Source organism: Tamandua tetradactyla, chromosome 2 (genome assembly GCF_023851605.1).
Source record: "Tamandua tetradactyla isolate mTamTet1 chromosome 2, mTamTet1.pri, whole genome shotgun sequence".
NCBI lineage: Eukaryota > Metazoa > Chordata > Mammalia > Pilosa > Myrmecophagidae > Tamandua > Tamandua tetradactyla.
The window spans coordinates 160,006,883-160,026,994 of NC_135328.1; the positions used below are offsets into that span (position 1 = coordinate 160,006,883).

Consider the following 20,112-nt stretch of genomic DNA (forward strand, 5'->3'; position numbering starts at 1 on the left):
GGGTTTTAAGCACTGAGGGCTCTTCAAGCTCCCAAATACATTTTCCCAGGCACTTTTTTTCCCTCAATTTATCTAACCTTTAGCTATCATGGGGGAAATTTAATCCATATGTTTCTAGTTCATTTACATTTAACTCTCAAAATGTTGTTCTGTAAGAGAGATTTGATGTCAAAGAAGTCTTGTGGGTCTCATTTATTCATGTCTTTTCTTTGAACCAGGAAGTAAAGGTTTGCCAGAAAAAGCGGAAATCAACCCTTTAAAGACTCCCTCTTTTTTTCCAAAGTGAAATGTTAGAACTTCTTACAATGTGAGAACTTCTAAACCCAGGGTTTTATTGCTTAGACATCAGTGCACCCTCTAATCCTTTTTCCTTTCTTTCCTTACTCCCTACCAGACAGTATGTCGCCATTCTTAAAGACATACTTGAAAAACAAAGAGTTAATGGGGGAAATAAGGATAGAGTAGGGAACAAAGAAATAGTGACGGAATTTCACATTACTGAAACTCAAACCAAGTAACTGACTATGGAAGAGTTCCATGTTGTCCATGGAACACATCTCCTTACAACTTACTGATGAGTACAACATTATGTGGCTTATCCTTTAGACATGAATGAAGTCTGTTTTATTTTGGGTATCTTCATTGGTTGTCCTAGGTTAGCACTGTCCAATGAAACTTTCAGTTATGATGGAAATATTCCATACAGAATGGTCTAATATAGTAGGCACTGGCCAACTGTAGCTATAGAGCATATGAAATGTAGCAACTGTGTCTGCAAAAATGAATTTTTAATTTTATTTATTTTGAACTAAATTAAATTTAAATTTAAATAGCTACATTTGGCTAGTGGCTGACATATTGGGCAGTACTGCTCTAGAGTCTATAGAGATGAAAGAATCCACCATTTAGATAACAATTGTAAATCTGGAAACCATGGACCCATAAAACATACAGGGCCCTTACAATGTAGCATGAATAAATTCTTCATATGAAAGAGGTTAGTCAATAGGATTTTCTTGAAGGGTAAGAAAACCCAATTAACTCAATAATACAACTCAAAACACAATAGCAGAAACTGATACAGAATTTCAGGAGTTTCTGTTGAATGTTCTCTTGGAAAATATTCCTATTATTGTAAGGAAAACAATTAGAACTACATAGCTTTATAATTCTAGTGACTGTACTTGAAAGCAAATATGGTTCTTTAGCAGTTAGCACCCATGGGATGGCCTGCCTTGGAGTTCCATAGTGTTTTCCTTTAGCCATTTTCAAAGTCCTGATGAGATATATATCTATGATATGTTGCTATATATAATAGTTAATGTTCCCACAGATGCTTGAAGGTAACTTGAAAGGTTTATGTCCATTTTTAATAGCTGAAGGAATGCCATACCTTAAAGACAGCCTAACCTCTATATGATGAAACTGCAATCTCCAAAAGAACTAAAAACTAAAAGAGGAAAGAATAAGTAGTCAAAATATCATTGGTCTACTCATATAATGAAACTTTTGTTAGGGGACTAAAAGCAGGAATTAGGCAAATCCCTACGGCTAGTATTAGAACAAAAAGATAAATATATTTATTTTCAACTTTAAACATTCTTCACACCACTCAATAATTAAGAGTCAAGACTCATTGGTGTGACCCAATCTCCTACAGGGATCCTCTATCACTACATTTAAACATTGGCATTCCCTTCTTTCTACATATTATAATTTTGGTCAAGTTGTAGAAAAGATGCTGACTTTTTATGACCATAAGAAATTGCAAAAATCTCAAACTCATTCATTAAGGAAAGCAAAGATTATTTGAACAAATTTTTGAGATGTTGAGGAAGAATTGCAATTACTCCTGAGTCACTAGCATTCAAGAATGAATTACCTTAACTATCTCCAAGCCATTTCTTGAGGAAGGCATATGATGGAAGCAGCGTTTTTTTTTTTTTTTTTTTAATTCTGTATTAGGTTCTTCAGAAAAACAAAACCAACAAGATATGTGTGTATTTATGTACATATAAACAAACACACATACACACACTTACACAAATTTAAGAGATTTACTTTAAGTAGTTGTTTCATCATGAAATTGTGGGGATTGGCAAGACTGAAATCAATAGGGTATGCCATGAGGCTACATATTCTGGTTAGGTTGGTATTGAAGACTTGAGTCCAAAATCCATAGGGTTGGGCAGCAGTTTGGAAATTCAGAAAGGAGTAGATAGTTTAGTCTTGAGGCAGGATTACTTTTTTTTTTGGAAACCTCAGTTCTTGGCTCATAAGACATCCAATTGATTGGATGATGCCTGTGTGCATTACTCGGGGTAATAACCTTAACTCAATTGATTGTAAATGCTAATCACATCTACAAAATATGTCTACAGCAACAAGGCAAGTGTTTGACCAAACAATTAGACATCAATGCCTAGCCAAGATGATGCATACAATTAACTGCCACAATCTTCAAATGTTACTCATTCGTTCATCTATCTAGTCAGAGCAATTTATGAGACTGTGAGATTTGTCCTTTGTTATGCTAAGCTAAAGAAGAGATTATCTGTGTACTCAAGAGACTCCATCATTAATTTTACTAGATTAAAAACCCAGACTACTTACTCTCAGTGTCATTACTTGGTTATGTTAAAGAGCCTCAACTAGGCAGCCTCTTTTTACTTACACCTAGAAAATCCCTCCTATCAATTATCAGTTTAGTTTCCATTCCTTTCTCAGTCAGCAATGGTCGTGGAAATCAGATGATTGCAGTACTGAGCTGTACTGCCTCACTTTCCCCCTGGGTGATCTCTATTAGAGAAGCTGTGGATGAAAAATGTCTCGAAGAGATCATGTATTATACTATCTATACAGTTTGTTGGACAACTTCCAAATGGCACTTGTCCCTAACACTGTTCAGTGAACATCCATTCTTTGAAATGACCCTAAAAAATAGTGCTGTTTCCTATAGATCCCTGCTCATTGCTAAGAAATTTTTTTTGTTTTTATTTTGCATATCTTCCTATATATTAGATTATAGATATTTTCAGGTCAAGTTTACTGTTGCAAAAGGAGGTGGCATTCATTACGTTCTAGCTATGTGGCAGACACTGCTCTAAGTGTTTTATCCACATTTGTTCTTTCAATCCATTCTCAGAAAATTCCTGTGAATGAGTAGCATTTTGTTACTCTCATTTTAAAAATAAAAGGAGACATTTATTGTTAGACAGGTTAATTAGCCTGAAGTCATATAGTATATAATTAAAAGAGCTAAAACATGGCCATATTGCAAGTCTAGCTATATCTTAAACTCACTTTTAATTTCCACTTCATCCTGCTACATCATAGGGAAAGCCCAAAGTCCTATCAGTAAGAAACTATTAACAGGACGTGTTTTTTAAGATAATATGACCAAAGAAGCCATTTCCAGGAAACATACATGTTTGGAGGAAAATATTAAAATCATACCAATGTAGAATAAATGTTTTCCTAAAAACCCCACATGCATGTTTTTGAAGAACTGTAGGTGATTCAGCCTTCAGAGAATTCTTACTTTGATAAATTGTTGAAGCATCCACTGAGGATTAATATATTATTGTTGATAGCCATAAGAGAAGGTGGACATTGATAAAGTGACTAGCTAAAAATAATGAAATAAATTTAAATAAATAAATCATACAAATAATAGCTAAATTTTACCATTATGAGCACATATATGTATTGTACACAGCACTTCATTACCATTATCTCTGAAGAGCACAGAGGTCAAGTAACCCGCCCAAAGGCTGAGCATTTTGTAAGTGACAGTGGCAAACATCAAACCCAGCTTCTTTAGTACCATCTCGAGAACACAGGTGGGATCACCTCATAGAAAGTCAAGAACTGTAAGAATACAAGATTTATTGGATGTGAACCTACGCATCCCATTTCCAGAGTAACAGCCAACCATCCACTTCAGAGTGTAATGTATATATGCCTTCTTCATATAAGGATTTCTCAGCAGAATTCATCACCTAACTTGAGCTCCCAATCACTGCTCCTAGATAGAAAAGGAAGAAAAATATGTGGCTATAGAGTAAGTTCCTGACTCAGCAAAGAATAAATACCTTCTTGACAGACCTTTAGCTTTTTTACAACAGCAGAACATGACATTGGAAAGGAAAAGAAGCTTAAAGAGGATAGGGGAAAGTTCAACCTGATTTACCATCACCATTTGTATTCCCTGTGAAGAGCATAAGACCTGAGCAACACATCAGAAAGTGCAAAGGTCCTCATCATATATGGCTTGAAGTTTAATGCTGTTGCCAAGCCAACTGGTATCAGGAACTGTTACCTACAAAACTCTAATGGAAAGTGTGTACTAGGAAGTATTTGTCCATTCAGCAGGGTCATAATTTTTTGAAACGTAGTCAGCATTGGCAGGTGAGCCATAATATATCTGACCTTCAATCATGAATCAAATAGCAGATAGAAAAACCACTGGGCAATATATCTCCTGCTACCAGGTTACCCATAAAATATAGCACATTTCCCTGGGCAATCGCAGATGGATAAAACAGTGTGCCGTTTAGATCATCCCTGAGCCTGCAGCTTGAACTGAAATGAAAAGCTTTTGTACTCTGCCCACCTAAAAAATGTCTACTCCTTGGGCGTCCTGACATGTCAGCATCTGTATTAATGCCACAGCTGCAGACCAACATAGCAAACTACTGACTATGATGAAAAATAGGAGACAGTATTCAATAGAAAGAGCTTCTTTAAAGTCTCAGATGAAATGGTCCAAGTTAAAAGGCCAAAAGAGACTGATTTGTTTCTTATCATATCAAAAGCAAAGAAATCTTTTTTACAACTTATGGTTTTGTGACCTCATTCAATGAAGCTACACATCCCTGTACCAGCGTTCATAATTTCAAAATATGGGCTTCATTCCTTCATCAAAATTTTGTTGGCCATGTATTATGTGCAGATACTGATTTTACAAAGACAAATAAGACTACTTGAGCAGAGCCATGTAAAAGCTCAAAGGTAAGAAAACAGATATTTACATACAGAATTGTGCACCTGATTTTTAGTCTGTGCAGCATATTAGGAAGACAAAAAACAAAAAAGAGTGGTCAATTCTTACTGAGGGTGGGGTAAGATAAACCATCATAGAGAGGTAGAGTTTACCTGACTTGTGTAAACTGTTTATGGGATTACTGGGTAGAAAAGAGAGATATGAAAGTCATTTTACCAAAGGAAGTGATGCAAACAAGGACAGACACATAACGTGTTAGGAAAGCAGTCAGCAGTTGGTCTAGATTCAGCTAGCCTGTGATATTGGGGGATATGAGATACTGGTGAACATATGCTGGAGAGGCTAGGCTATATGAAATTATGGATAACTGGTCTCATACTAGGAGATTATGATTCAGTAAATCCAGGTGGGAACAAAGAACAGTATTTTCAACAAGCTGGCCCATCCCCACCCTGCTGCCACCACCAGCTAATACTGATTCAGCCAGCCTTTTGAGGGTTTTAACAAGGAAGAAACATTATCTGCTTTATATTTCAGAAATATTGTTCTTGGAATGGATTGGCATATGACTTTAAAGGTGTTAAGACTGAAGCCAACAAGCCCTCTTAAGTAACCATTATATTGCCCCCCTCTACAGATGAGAAACTAATGCTCAGAAAGGTTAAATCACTTGTCCAAATCTTCACAACTGATAACAGAGCAAGAATTTGAAACCAAATGTTTCTGATTCAAAAATCTGGGCTCTTGCAATTATACTATACAGTGTCTTACCTCACGAATACAATGGAAGGCAGCTTAAGTCAGTGCAAAGGACTTTAGGCAAAAGAAATGAACTCAAGTCACTTAAAGCTTTTAAGATAGCAAAGCACAGACTGTCACTGAGTGCAAACACACACACATACACACACACACACACACACACACACACCCTGATTGGAAATATGATTTTGCTGGTCATGATATAAGTCCCCAACCTTCCTGTTACTCAAGTGCAGCATAATTGAAACACATTTAATTGGCATCACATTCCATCAGGTAATTAGAAAAGTGGTAAATTCTTCAAACACATTGTTCCTCCACTGGCTGCACCACTATGTAAAAAATGAATCAAGCAAACATTGGCTACTATTAGAAATTACCAATAATTTAGCCTTTTACTTCACTAAACTCTAGATTTTCATGCTGTCATGTAATTCTCCAACAGCCTTATGAAGTATGTAGTATTAATGCTATTTTTCAATGTAAGAAAGGAAGGCCTGGACAGGTTTGGTAACTGGATCAAGACCACACAGCAATCTAGGTCTGGAAGCAAACCTAGGTCTGTCTGACTCTTAAGCCTGCTCTCTCTCCATTTTTTTTTTAAATATTCATTCCACTTTCCAACAATCTCATCTGTGGGCCATTGCCTATGTAGCCTGTCCCCACTCCCTGCATGAAAAGTGTCATGGACAGAGAGGGACCTGTAGAATGGAGTGCCTTCATATTTCCTTCCCCATGCTGGGGTTAATAAAACCACTGGTGGAAAGAGTGAAGAAATTCTTTTTAAATTGTATTCCCTAGAAAATAGACTCTGAGGCAGAGAATAGGTGCAAGAAGCTTATTAGGAAGCATTTGGAATCAATACTTGAAAGAAAAGGGAAGGAATGACAGTCACAGAAAAGTCTTAGCCAAATGCATGGGGAAATCTATGCACTATTGAGAAAAAAGCATTTGCCAGATCAATAGCTGCATACCAGGTACCAAGGGATGTGTTGATTTGCTCAAGCAATGATATCACATCTGGAATATCAATTGCAATTGGAGTTATCACTTGTTAAGTTTATGATAATCCACAGTCATCGTCCAAGACCCATCTGTTTTCTATACAGTTCAACTATGAGAGTTGAATGGGAGTGTGGTGGAACTCACCACCCTTGCATCTTTCAAATCCTTAAAAGACACTAATCTCTGATGTCTCTCCAGAAATATGGTCTTACTTCTGATTTATTATTTTGCCAGGTAGTGGAAGTTCTAGTGGCATCCACTTGGTTTGGTACTGGGAGTGATTATTGAGAAAAAGAATCTTAAAAATAGCTTTTGACAATTGGTTGTATACTCTGACTAGATTCAAAGGCACTAATTACTCTATTTTCACAATCAAGCTGACACTGACAGTCCATGGCATGTACTGGCAATATAGATATGCAAAATATCACCACTTGTATCTCCTAATTATACTCCTATAAGAGGTAAGGCTTTGAGTGACGATGTTTTTAAAACTTTAACCAAGTTTTGCAGAGTAAAGAGGTATAATGACACTAGTTAGATATGCTGGATACAGTTAAGAAAGAAGAGATGAACTGAAGGCTTCAAATTTGCAACTTAAGTGCCATATGAAAGATGTAAAAGTTTCTATGAGTGCCCTGAAAGAAAACCTTATTTTCCGCAGTCACAGACTTGAGATGTCTGAAAAACAGACCCAGAGTCTTATTGTGTGAGTAGCAGGCTTACAACACAAACGAAGTTCTCAATCTTGCGAAGTGCTCGGCTGATTTGATTAAATGCAGCTGATTGGATTCTGCTATATCGGAAGGTATACCCTTAGTTAACATAGATATTATCGGCCACAGATGCAATCAACTGACTGAAGATTTAATAAACCAGCCTTCTGGTTTGTTAACCAGCCACAAAATATCCTTGCAGTAATGGTTAGACCTGTTATTGCCTGACTAGACAACTGAGTACCATTACCTGACACCTGAACCTAACCATCGTACCATTTTATCTGATTAACAACATGGTGATTGAGAAGTTTCACATTGGAAACTGAATACTATTGTCATGGTTAGTAATACTTGTCCAGTGGAATTATATAAACTAAGGTATCCAGTGCAATATCTTTTTAGAATCTAACAGGTTCTTTATGCTGTTCCCATTGAAATAAGGTGATACTCAGCCAGTGAGGGAAGGTGAGGAAATGAGATGGGCTTTCACAAAAGATTCAAAGCCAGGTTTGGTGAAGTGTCAGATACTATGTGCAGAATCAAAGGCTTTCTAGTTTTAATCTGTTATTGCTGAAACAAGCTTTCCAAGAACATGTTCTCTATCTGAAGACTTCTCTCTTTTAGTTTAGATAGGGTCAATCCATTGAAAATAGAGTAGGAATGTGACAGAATAACAGGTTTTAGAATGATTTCTCTTGCATCAGAGTGGAAGATGAATTGGAGCGGGTCAGATTAGAATAAAAGAAACTGTTACATAGTCTGAAAGCACACCAGGTAAGATATAAAATGAAGGCAGAATGGGGTTTGGAGGTAGTGATTTAAAAAGAGAGAAATAGAATCTCAAGATACTTAAGATAAAGAGTTGATGTAACTTGGATGTGATGGTAGGAGGTTGAGAGAAGAAAATGAACAGTTCCATTTCTACTTCAAGTTCTAACCTAAGGATTGATGCATAGAAATCACTCAACAAGATGTTTGTAGAATGAATGAGCAAAAATGTAAATGAAGCCTAACAACATCATTATTAGCTAGTTAACATCATTACTATTGAATGAATGATTATTTTAGGTGCCAGTCACTTTCAAACTATTTAGATATATGAATACATTGAATACTCACAATAACCCTATGAAAAGATATCTTAGTCTTCCAGGATTGCTATGGCAAATACCGTACACTGGTTAGCTTAACAACAGAAATTTATTGGTTCACAGTCTTGGAGGCAGGAAGTTCAAAATCAGGGTGCTGGCAAGGCCATGTTCTATCCAAAGTGTGTAGCATTCTGGTGTTGGCAATTTTTCATCACATGACTATCTCTCTTTCTGGATTCTGCTACTTCTGGCTTCTATTTCCATGTCCAATTACCTTTGCTTATAAGGAGTTTAGCCATATTGGATCAAGCCTCATCATTCAGTTTGGCCATACCTTAACTATAATTGCATCTTAAAGCTCCTATTTACAAATAGTTCACACTGACAGAACTGGCAGTTAGGACTGGAACATATCTTTTTGGGAAACATGATTCAATCCTCATCAGGGAAGTTCTATCATATTCCCATTATAGGTAAAGAAACTGAAGCTTAGGAAAGTTAGTACACGTCCTGAAGCTTAGCAGTAAGTGGAACAGTGATTACTTGGAACTCAGAAGTGTGACTGAAAAAGGTTGTCTCTCATGGCATTCCAGAAAGTTGACATTTTTCCACTCTTCTTTTAATTTTTAACAATGTTTGAAAATCTTGACTTAATTTTCCCAGGAAATTGCCTTCTATATTTCCCAGACTATCCCAAATTTTGCTGTGAGAGTGGTCATGTTGGAAGGTCATGGAAGATGGGTGGAACTCTGTCCTAGTAAAAACCTAGAAACTTGGGAAAATATAACCTGCATAAAAGACAGCAGCGTCTTTTTTTTCATCTGTGAACACCCACCCAGAGAAACAAAAGCTAAGAGAAAAGTAAGATGGTGCTTTGTATACAGTTTTTCCACTGCTATTAAAAATAACAGAGATGACTCTGCATTTTTCTTCTCTTCATAATGAACAAACTTACTGCATTTAGTAATTGATTATGACTTGGGATAATTTAATTAAAAATGAACTGTGACTGCTTTTTGCAAATGCAGCCATCTTGGATTTCTCATTGGTTTCTTTTGTTTCAACCAGGCCTTGGCACCATTTTGCTGGAAGGAAGAGACTTAATACCTAAGATCTCCCCTACAATAAAAATCCATGATGTCACAACTGTCGTGATAAATGTCAACAAGAAAAGGGCAATTTGATACTGTCCCTTGAGATTTTTCATTTCCCTATTACTGAAAAACAATTCATCATAATTGTCTTTGCCATCATCATTAATATCATCCACACAACAATTCCTGTAATCTGTATAATGCTTGAGAATAGCTAAAGCACTTTCATTTACAATATTTCATTCGATACTCTTAAAAAACATAAGGTGAATAAAACAGCTATTTCTGTGTATAATACTTTTCTGCTATCCATGTGCCTACCTAAACATTTAATAGAGCACTTAGACTATGTTTGTCTTAAGTCATCTGGGGAAGATAGATAAGAAGAATAAAGTTTTATTACACTAAGAACATTTAAAATTAAATACTCAAGGAGATGTCCGGGTTAAAAAAGGCAGAATAAAGTTAGATCAAGAATGTTTCCTCTCCAGTATCTAGTAAATGGAATTTAAATATAACCACAAAGCAAAACAGAAGCACATTTAAAATAGCCAAAGAAATTACTATCATCAGCAGCAGCAGCAGAAGCCAGCAGATAAGAAAGAATAAGAATCTTAAGTTGCAAATCAAAAGAGTGTGGACAAGGGCTGATATAGAAGATTCAGTGTATCCTGCTGAGTGGTATGGTTCCTTATTTGTCCCCAAACTTTAGAAGCAGCAATGAAGAAAGAAATTAAATAGATACAACCCTGAGAACTCTTATTACATATATTCCAAATTAGAGAGAAGCAGACTGGTGAGAATCCAGTGAGCAGGAAGCTCCAGAAGTCAGGAAAATCATCTTTATGGTAGATGTCTCTATATATCTCCATAAAACCATAAGAATTTCACTAATAGGAATATAATATTAGCCACATATGTAATTTAAAATTTTCTAGTAGTAACATTAAAAGAGTAAAAATGAACAGGTGAAAATTTAATATTTCATTAACCTAAATACTAAATACTGTCATTTCAACATATGATTGACATAAAAAATTAAATTTTATGTTTGTTTTTTCAATCTTCTATGTATTTTCTACTCACAGCACATACTAATTGGAACTAGCCACATCTCAAGGACTCAGTGTGGCTGGCTGGTGGCTATTGTATTAGATGGTGCAGCACTAGAGAAGCAGTAAGGACAGTAAGACCTGTTTGAAGCTCAAGCCCATGAGAGGTTTATTGGGTGGGGTGTACAATAAAATACATTAAATGGGATCTCAGAAGACATGAGAGAATCCAAGTGCCTGAGCAAGGACTACTCTCATCCACAGTTGAAATGTCCACCCCTCACAACTTTGATGTTGTCAGATTGCAGAAAAATGGATTGATGGCAATCTACAACACTTGGAGGTATGGCTTCTTTACGAAGACAAACTGTTCCTAGATAAGGCAACAAGACTATAAAGAAGAATTCACTGGAGCAAAAAGATCTGGACATCAGCAGTCTTCTTTATCATTTCTTGTTTCATCATGTTTGGCCTATTGTTTATTTTCTAGCTTCTTGATTTCAGGAGTTGGGCTATTTTTTTTTTTTTAAAGAATGCTTTCCTTTTATTCAAGATTGAATTTTAAATACCACAAAATGAACATCTTAAGCGTTCCATGTGTTGAGTTTTGATCATTGCATATATTCATGTAAATTCCAAGCAAAACAAAATATAGAATATTTTCCTTATCCCAGAAAGTTCCCTCATGACCTTTCCTGTCAATCCCCACCAATCCACCCAAGAGGAAGCTACTTTCTGACTTTCTTGCCATAGATTAATTTTGCTTGTAATTGAATTTCATATAAATGGAATCATCTTTTATGCCTGGCAAAAGATACTTTGTCTAACCAACATAATGTTTTTGAGACTCATGTACACTGGTGTGCATTTCATTAGTTCATGCATTTTAATAACTGGATAGTTTTCTATTTTAGGTACACAGCATATATTTTTAAAAATCTCTTGATCTGTTAATGGTCATTTAGGTTGTTTACAACTTATAGCTAGTGAGGATAAGACTGCTATGAATATTCATGTACACATCTTGAGAGGATCTATCTTCATTTATCTTGGTTAAATATCTAGGAGTATAATTGTTGGATTAGGTCATGTGTACTTAACTTTATAAGAAACTGCTAAATAGTTCTGAAAAGTGGTTGTACACATTATCACCAGTAATGTATGAATATATGAGAGATACACATGCTCCTCAAATTTCAATATATTGCACTTTCTTTCTATTAATTCAAAGGTATTTTCCATTTTCTCTTCTGATTTCTTTCTTTGACCATTATTATTTAAAAACTGACCCTCAATTTTAAAATGTTTTAATTGTTAGATATCTTATTGTCACTAATTTGTAATTTAATACTGCTGTGGTTAGAGAGCATATCTTTATGATTTCAATCCCTTAAAATGTATTGAGACTGATTTTACGGTCAAGCATTTGGTCTTTCATGATGAATGTCATATACATTCTTGAAAAGAGTAATACACTGCACATTTGATGTTCTGAACATGTCAATGAGGACAAGTTGATTGATGGTGTTGTTTAAGTCTTCTAAATATCCAAACTGACTTTTTCCCCAACTTCTTTTGTTAATTACCAAGAAAAGGGTTTCAAATCACCAGACTGTAGATTTACTTATTATTTTATTTATTTCTGTCAGTTTGTGTTTTGAAACTCTAGTATTAAGTGGATACATATTTAGAATTGCTATGTCTTCTTGATATATTTATCCTTTTATGAATATAAATGTCACTTTTCTATTTATTTCTGTGAGTACTCTGTCCCTTGCAGTCTATTTTGGCTGACATTAATACAGCCACCTCAGATTTCATGTACATGTTTTCATTGTATATCTTTCCTTAACCTTTAATTTTCAACCGATCTGTGTCTTATAAGTAGCATATAGATAGGTCTTGTTTTATACCCAGTCTGGAAATCGCTCCTTTCAGATGGAATGTTTAGTCTATTTACATTAATTTTTTACACATGGGCAGGCTACGGGACTTGAACCCAGTCTCCGGCATGGCAGGCGAGAACTCTGCCACTGCACCACCATTGTCTGCCTTAGTCTATTTACATTTAATATAATTATTTATACAGTTTGGTTAGAGACTAGTGCTTTGGGACTTTTTGCCTTATTTTGTTTTTCAGTTGTCAAATCTCTTCTATGCCTGTTATTCCCCTGCTTTTTTTGGTGAGTCAAATATTTTTAGTATTTCATTCTATCTCTTGTCTTACCTTTTTAGCCATACCTCTTTGTGTTATTTTTAGTAATTGTGCTAGAGATTAGAGCATGAAATTTTAACACATCTCTGCCTATATTAAAATAATATTATTCTTCACAATTAATTTAATACCTACAGCAATATAGTGCCACTTATTTACATTCTTGTCTTGCCATTTGTGGTTTGATCACATATTTCACTTGTATTATTAATACAAGTGAACTATTAATAATAACTATTATTATTACGTTAAAAAGTTAATTCTTTTATATAAATTTAAAATATATTGCTCTTCCTTCCTTTTTTCCTGAATTTTGAGGCATCCCTGCAGTATTGTTTCTCTTCAGCCTGTTAAACCTCTTTTAGCTTTTCCTTTAATTCAGACTTTGCAGGAAACAAATTCTTTACACTTTTATCACCAATTAACTTTATTATTGCCTTCATTTTTGAAGAATATTTTTGGTGAATATATTTAGTTCCCTTTATGCTCTTTCTGGCTTTGTACCAGACCCTGAGTTAAATATTGGAACAGAACAACATACAATTTAGTCATATTGACTTCAGCATTATACAAAGTCAAAGAAGGAAGAAGTCATTGGATTACTTAGTGGGAAGTTTATAGGGAAGATGTGATTTGAACTGACCCTTAAAAAATTAGAAAATTAGTGACAATAGTACACATTAGATGAGGATCTTTCTTCTCTTAGCTATGCTTTTAAGCTATGGCTCTTTGGCCCTTATTAACTTTTCACCAAAAAAGGAAAAGAAGTAGGTCAAACTATACATACTGCAAGAGTATGTCATCCATTGGGTACATTGAGGTCAATGCATTTAAAGGCAACCTCCCTCTTTCATTCTCTCTTGAACTCTCTGTCATTCTCTATTTTTACCAAGATTGTGTTTCTAACTCAGGCCACAATCCTTTACCTCCACAGCTGACCCCAATGGTTGGAAAAGTGTGCTTGGTATTCTGTGGTAGTTAGGTTCAGGTGTCAACTTGGCTAGGTGAAGGTGCCTGGTTCTATTGCTATGGACATGAGCCAATGGCATGTGAACCTCATCTGTTGCCGATTATATCTGCAGTCGGCTAGGAGGTGTGCCTGCTGGAATGAATGATGTTTAATTTAATTGGCTGGTGCATAAATGAGAGACTCAACATAGCACAGCCAAAGCAGCTCAGCATACTTCATCTTGGCTCTCATAGCCCAGCCAAGGCCTTTGGAGATGCAGAAAGGAATCACTCCAGGGAAAGTTGTTGGAACTCAGAGGCCTGGAGAGAAGGCCAGCAGAGATCACCTTGTGCCTTCCCATGTAAGAAAGAACTGCAGTTGAAAGTTAGCTGCCTTTCCTCTGAAGAACTATACAGTAGCTAAATAAATCCCCTACTATTGAAAGCCAATCCATCTCTAGTGTGTTGTATTCCAGCAGCTGGCAAACTACAACATATTCCTTGAAGCATCAATTTTTCCCAATGCTTCAAGGTCTGCCTTTGGGGTAAGATGGTAAGGGTTGCCTTTTCTGTCTTCAGGTAACTTCTTAATTCTCCAATCCAGTTCTACTGGGAATCCATGCGAAGAAAAAGTTAACTCTATCTCTATTAATAAATGTGATAATATGTTTCCTATTTGTCTTCTATAGTCTGTTCCTTACTTGTTGGAACCTGTTTGGGGAGAGAGAAAAGGAAAAGATGTGATCATCTCTCCAAAATTCTAACATCTGGGAAAAAGTAGAAGAAAAGAGGGAGGGGCTCACATCTCATATCTTTTCGGTAGCAACATTGAAATATGCGAGGCAAGTAGGAGTTATTGTAAACTATACATCTATCTGCTCTCTTATTTTGAATTTCACATCTACTGAAAGGTGAAGTGGCTTTGGTATACAAAATTGTAAAAGAATTGAATCTCCTTGACTACTAAATATGTGCATCCTCTGGTGGTATAATGTAGTGAGAAGAAAGGTGACTGCAATGATTTGTTCTTCATATTTCCCTTCATGGAAATGCAGTGTTGTGTAATGATTAATGACAGACTATGGCATTAGACTTCCTGAGTGTGACTATTAGCTCAACAACTTATGGACTATGTGATATTGGACAAATAATTCAAACATTTGAACTTTAGTTCATTCTTCTCTAAAATTGGAATAATAATAGTATCTAATGCATAAGTTGAATATTTTATATGGTTATACCTAACCACATGTAGACATGCATTTATACATTTATGTGTGTGTCATATGTCTTATACATATACTACCTACAGTGCGTGTGTATATATATGTATATATATAATAACCCATATGAAGTGTTTGGCTTCAGTTCCTGGAGTATAGTATTCAATAAACTGTGATAAATAAAATAAAAATAAACAGGTGACTACTCATTCCCTCATGCTATTGAATTTTTTGAGTAGAGGAGGACATGAGAATAAAAAGGTAATATGGAATATTAGAGCCAAGGAAATAAAAATGTCTTAAATATATCTGCCATATTAAATTTTAGAAGCATAAGGATCAGAGGGGGAATTGTTCCCAGAATATTACAGTTAAAATACTAGCATACATTAACTCATACTGGGAGAAGAGAATGTGAACTTTTAAGGAAATCATTATGTAAATATAGTTTTGTTTCAATAGTGCACAACCCAAATGACTGCATGTTGTAGACACTGAATAAATTATTGTAGAAAACAAATTTAAAGGAAAATAGAGTGTTTAGAATAGGGATAGAATATATGTTAAAGACGAAAATTAGAGACAGGGCTGCCATCCCTGAAATAACTGTAACATCTTATCTTTTGAAGAGCCTCAACTTTAACCTGATATCTTAAACTCTGGTTGGACCATCTGGGATAGTAAAAAGAGGAAATAGTTGGGTCCAACTTGTATTTCTCTCAATGAGGTCATTCCCTCCCAGAGACCATAACTTGGGAAGTCTCAAACTGGATACTCAGGAACAATGAACTGCAGCAAAAAGTCATTTTGAGAAGAGTTAAGAGTAATGTTTATGGATGATAGAGAGTGCTGAGGGAAATAAGACTGCAAGAAATTACCACCAGATCTCCACTCTCCCAAGCATACCTTCAAAAGGCTCCAGTTTCATCCAAAACACTTTAGATTCTGATGACAGTGAAAGATGAAACAAAATGTGAAGTGTATTAGTTTTGAATAATCCTATCCTGAGAGAGCCAAAAAGGGGCTTGGCCCCAAACATTTAAAAATTTAATTAGCACCTGAATAATCCAGTAAGAAATGTATTGCTAAAATAGGTGGAAGAGAAGAATTTTCAGAGTAGTGAAGTAAGGATCCCCCAAACTCAGTTTTTCTGAAGAAGCAATAAGAACATTGTCAAAATCAATTTTTCATCACTCTGGATATTAACCAAAGGCTTGAAACAATCTGCAGAGGTTTATTTTAATACAATGGCAGAACCTTGGCATAATAGCAGGCTTTGTGGTGTTTTTTATTTGATCTATACCCATCCTGCTTGCATAGCTCCACAGTAGCTTTGAAAATCAACAGCCTTGTAGCTATAGCAGCTGAGAAATAGTAGCCTGGCAAGCACTGGAGGGGTCAGAATTCCCCCCAAAAAGGTCATCTCCAGAGAATTGTCACCATTTGACCTATCTGGAAACTCACTGAAAAGTTCCATTCTCAGTGCTTGTCTTTATTTGACTGTACTCACAGCTCATTCTGTGTGTATAGTCCTATCCCAGGATGTTTGTCAAAACTAATCAGTGGTAATTGCTTAACATCACAGCTGCCTGAGGTGGCGGTAACAGGTATGTCTTATACGAGGCTGACCAACACAATTTGAAAAGAAGTACTGGGGAATGAGGTATTCATAGGGTGCTTTGAAAAGCTCTAACATATACCTTGGAATCTTGAAGACCACCTGTATTGCAGGATTGTTCAATAGTCTTGGAAAGGACTTAGAAGGCCTTTATCTTTCACCTTTGGACAACCTTGAGAACTTCACAGGCAGATAGTGAAGACTAAAGAGCTTTGTATACTGCCTGCTAGAGCATGGAAGATATGTTCAACACACAGAGCCTCTCAGCAAAAGCTGATAGACTTATTGATTCCAAGAATTTAAGGTAATCTTTGTCTAGTCATTAGCTGACCACTAAGCTAACGAAGCATAGACATCAGTGAATGCATGTGTACTCGTGGTTTTACCCAAAGAATTAGACAAGAAAAGGAATAATAAACATCCAGAATGAAAAAGAACAATTAAAACTATCTCTATTCACAGAACATGATCTTTCTTATAGAAAATCATAATGAATACATACACACACAAACCACTGTAAGTAATGAAATAGTTCATCAAGGATGGAGAAAAAGATCAATACACAAAACCAGTTGTACTTTTATAAACAAATAGTGAACATTCACTTATTGAAATTAAGAAACCAATTCCATTTACTATAGCATCAAAAAAGCTAAGAAACAATGTATCCAGAGATGTGTTAGATGTATGCACTACAAAATATTATTAAAATGAATTAAAGCAAACCTACATAAGTAGGAAGATATCCTGTGTTCAAAGATCAAAAGACTTAATTGATCTACAGATTCTGCATAATGTCTATTAAAATCTCAGCTGCCTTTCTGCAGAAATTAACAAACTGATGCTAAAATTCATATAGAAATGCAAGGGACTGAGAATAGCCAAAACAATCTTGAAAAAGAAGAACAAATTTGGAGTACTCACCATTTCCCAACATCAAAAGTTAAAACAAAGCAACAGTAGTCAGGATAGTGTGACATTGGCCTAAGGACAGACATATGGATTAATGGAATAGAATTGAGAATTCAGACATAACCCCACATATTGTATGATTCATTTGATATGAAATGCTGAGAATAGGCAGATTCATAGAGACAATGTAGATTAGGTGCTGGAATAGAGGGTTTCTTTGGGATAATTAAAATGTTCTAAAATTAAATAGTGCTTACAATTGTACAACTTTGTAAATAAACTAAACGCACTGAACTTTACACTTTAACAGATTGAATTTTATGATGTGAATTATATTTCAGCAAAGCTGTTACAAAAAAGTAGGTAGATGAAATAATCTATTTGGTTTTGAGATTTTTTTAAAAAAGTTTTATTTGGCATGTAGAATAGTTGTAACAGATATAATTAAATATTTCTCTAGATTTCATATAATAATTGCAATAATGGTTTTTGAATAGGTTTTATTTTCCTCTCCTGGATTTCTCTCTGACTCTTTTTTCATCCAGCCAATTACTAAACCTCATCTCTACCATGTTTCTTTCTTTCTTTTTTCATTTTTCACGAAGAGTTACTTTAAACTTCTAGAACCAGAAAGGTGAGGGGATGGCATCTAATTATTAGTTTTGATAAAAAAAATCTTACTTTGCTTTTCACAACTTTTTCCTCAGGGACAATCACTTTACCTGCTAATATGAAAGGAAGCTAAGGGCAAGGGAAATGGGGTTAAAGGTATTTCACAATTTATCAGGGTAAAAGTGACCACATTTCAATTTAAAGAAGTAAAAAGTTTGAAAAATAAAAAAAAAAGCATTCCTCATTGTTGACAAATATATTGAAATTCACTTCTTCCCTTTTGAATTTTGAGAGTAGAGGCCATAGATAAAAATGGGGATAAATAAGGGTGATTCATAGAACACTCAGTTTGAAAAGGACTTTAGAAATATCTTGTTCAACCCTTCATTTATGACTGAGGAATCCAAGCACCAAGTGACCCTCCCATAGTGACCAGGTAAGTGTCTGAAGTTTTCTAGTTTCTTTTTCAGTGGATTTTCCATTTTTTCATTTGGATAAAGATGATAATTTTCCCCAATATTCATTCTTTCCCTTTCTTTTTGGGCTTTCAGCAGATCACGTGGCCTACCACTAAATATTCTGTATTTCCTAGTTTGGGAAACTGGTAAATGTGCAATTTTTACATCCCTTTCCTAAAAGGAAATTATTGCTATCCACTACATTTTTCTCAGTCATCTTGATTTCTGATAAAGAACACAACTTCCTTGTAGATGGAAAACCCATAGTTAGGAAAAACCCTGCATTCCTGGGACACAGGCTCCCCTACAGCCCTGGACCACTGACATTCAAACTGCTGAATGAGATGTATAAATTCTTTCTTGAGTAAACCACTGTATTTCGCCATCTTATTAACAGCATCTTCACTTTTGTCTAACAAGTACAAATATGAGTTAAAGTTTTTGTTGATGACAGGTGTACACACTCTATTTGCACTATTTGAACTCAGCGTTTGGGGGGGTCTCTGGACCATGGTATGTGTACAATAAATGACTGATGAAGAAAGAAAAAAAGTGGAAGAGGGAAAGGAGAGGAAGGACAGAAAGGGGAAAATTGTATGTGGGAAGCAAAATAGCAAAATGACTAGTTAACAAAAAGGAAAGCTGTTTTTAGGGAACAGTTCATCAGGACCTTTCATCTTTCTTTTCTAATTACTGCAATTTAGACTCCACAGTTAGCTGTACTAGTTAGAGAGGTATTTTGTCATTGAGGAATTCTGCAGTCTTAAAGGTTTCAGATTACTTGTCTGGCCCTGATCCTGGATTTGAATCTTATCTTTTAATATAAAGATATGTTTGCAGTTAGTTTTAAGACTATCACAGTTGGCATTATTCTAAACCACCTGAGTATCACACACACAAAAAAGGTATCTGTTACCCACAAAACTCATGTTTTCCTCCTGCCTGTGAGAAAAGTGTGCTAGAATATGGATAAACCAGGCTGGTCTGACCGCGTAACATAGTCAGTTAATGGGTGACAGGCATCAAGTCGGGCCTCCAGTCCCTTCAAGTTTCCTCCAGGGGAGCTGATAAGGGTGCTCAAACCTTCTTCCCGCCCCGACCTGCCAGAAATAAGTGAGACCTGTAGCATCTCAGAGATTTCAGAGCAAAGGATTTTATTTTGACCCAGAAGAGATCTGTTTTTAACATTAGAAAACATTTTCTGTGTTTATATTCAGCCAGAGAATGTCAGTGCCTTGAAGAAAACAAAATTAAAAAAAAAAAAAAAGGCAACAACAAAAACCTAATACCCAGAAAGTTTGCTATGGAAAGTAGGACTTTAAGAGACCTATCAATTCATCTCGCACATCCTTGGCCAGTAATGGATTGTTCCCTGGAGTAAATTTCTAATTATTTTAATCA

The 20,112-nt window shown here is 35.5% G+C and overlaps 1 long non-coding RNA gene across 1 annotated transcript in view; it reads right to left on the bottom strand.

Annotated features, from left to right (window-relative positions):
- The window catches only part of LOC143662890 (uncharacterized), a 62,069-nt gene that overhangs the window by 32,348 nt on the left and 9,609 nt on the right, over nt 1-20,112 (bottom strand). The window contains exon 2 of the long non-coding RNA XR_013165662.1: nt 17,654-17,713. This is a non-coding gene — a long non-coding RNA (uncharacterized LOC143662890). The remainder of the gene's footprint in view (nt 1-17,653; nt 17,714-20,112) is intronic.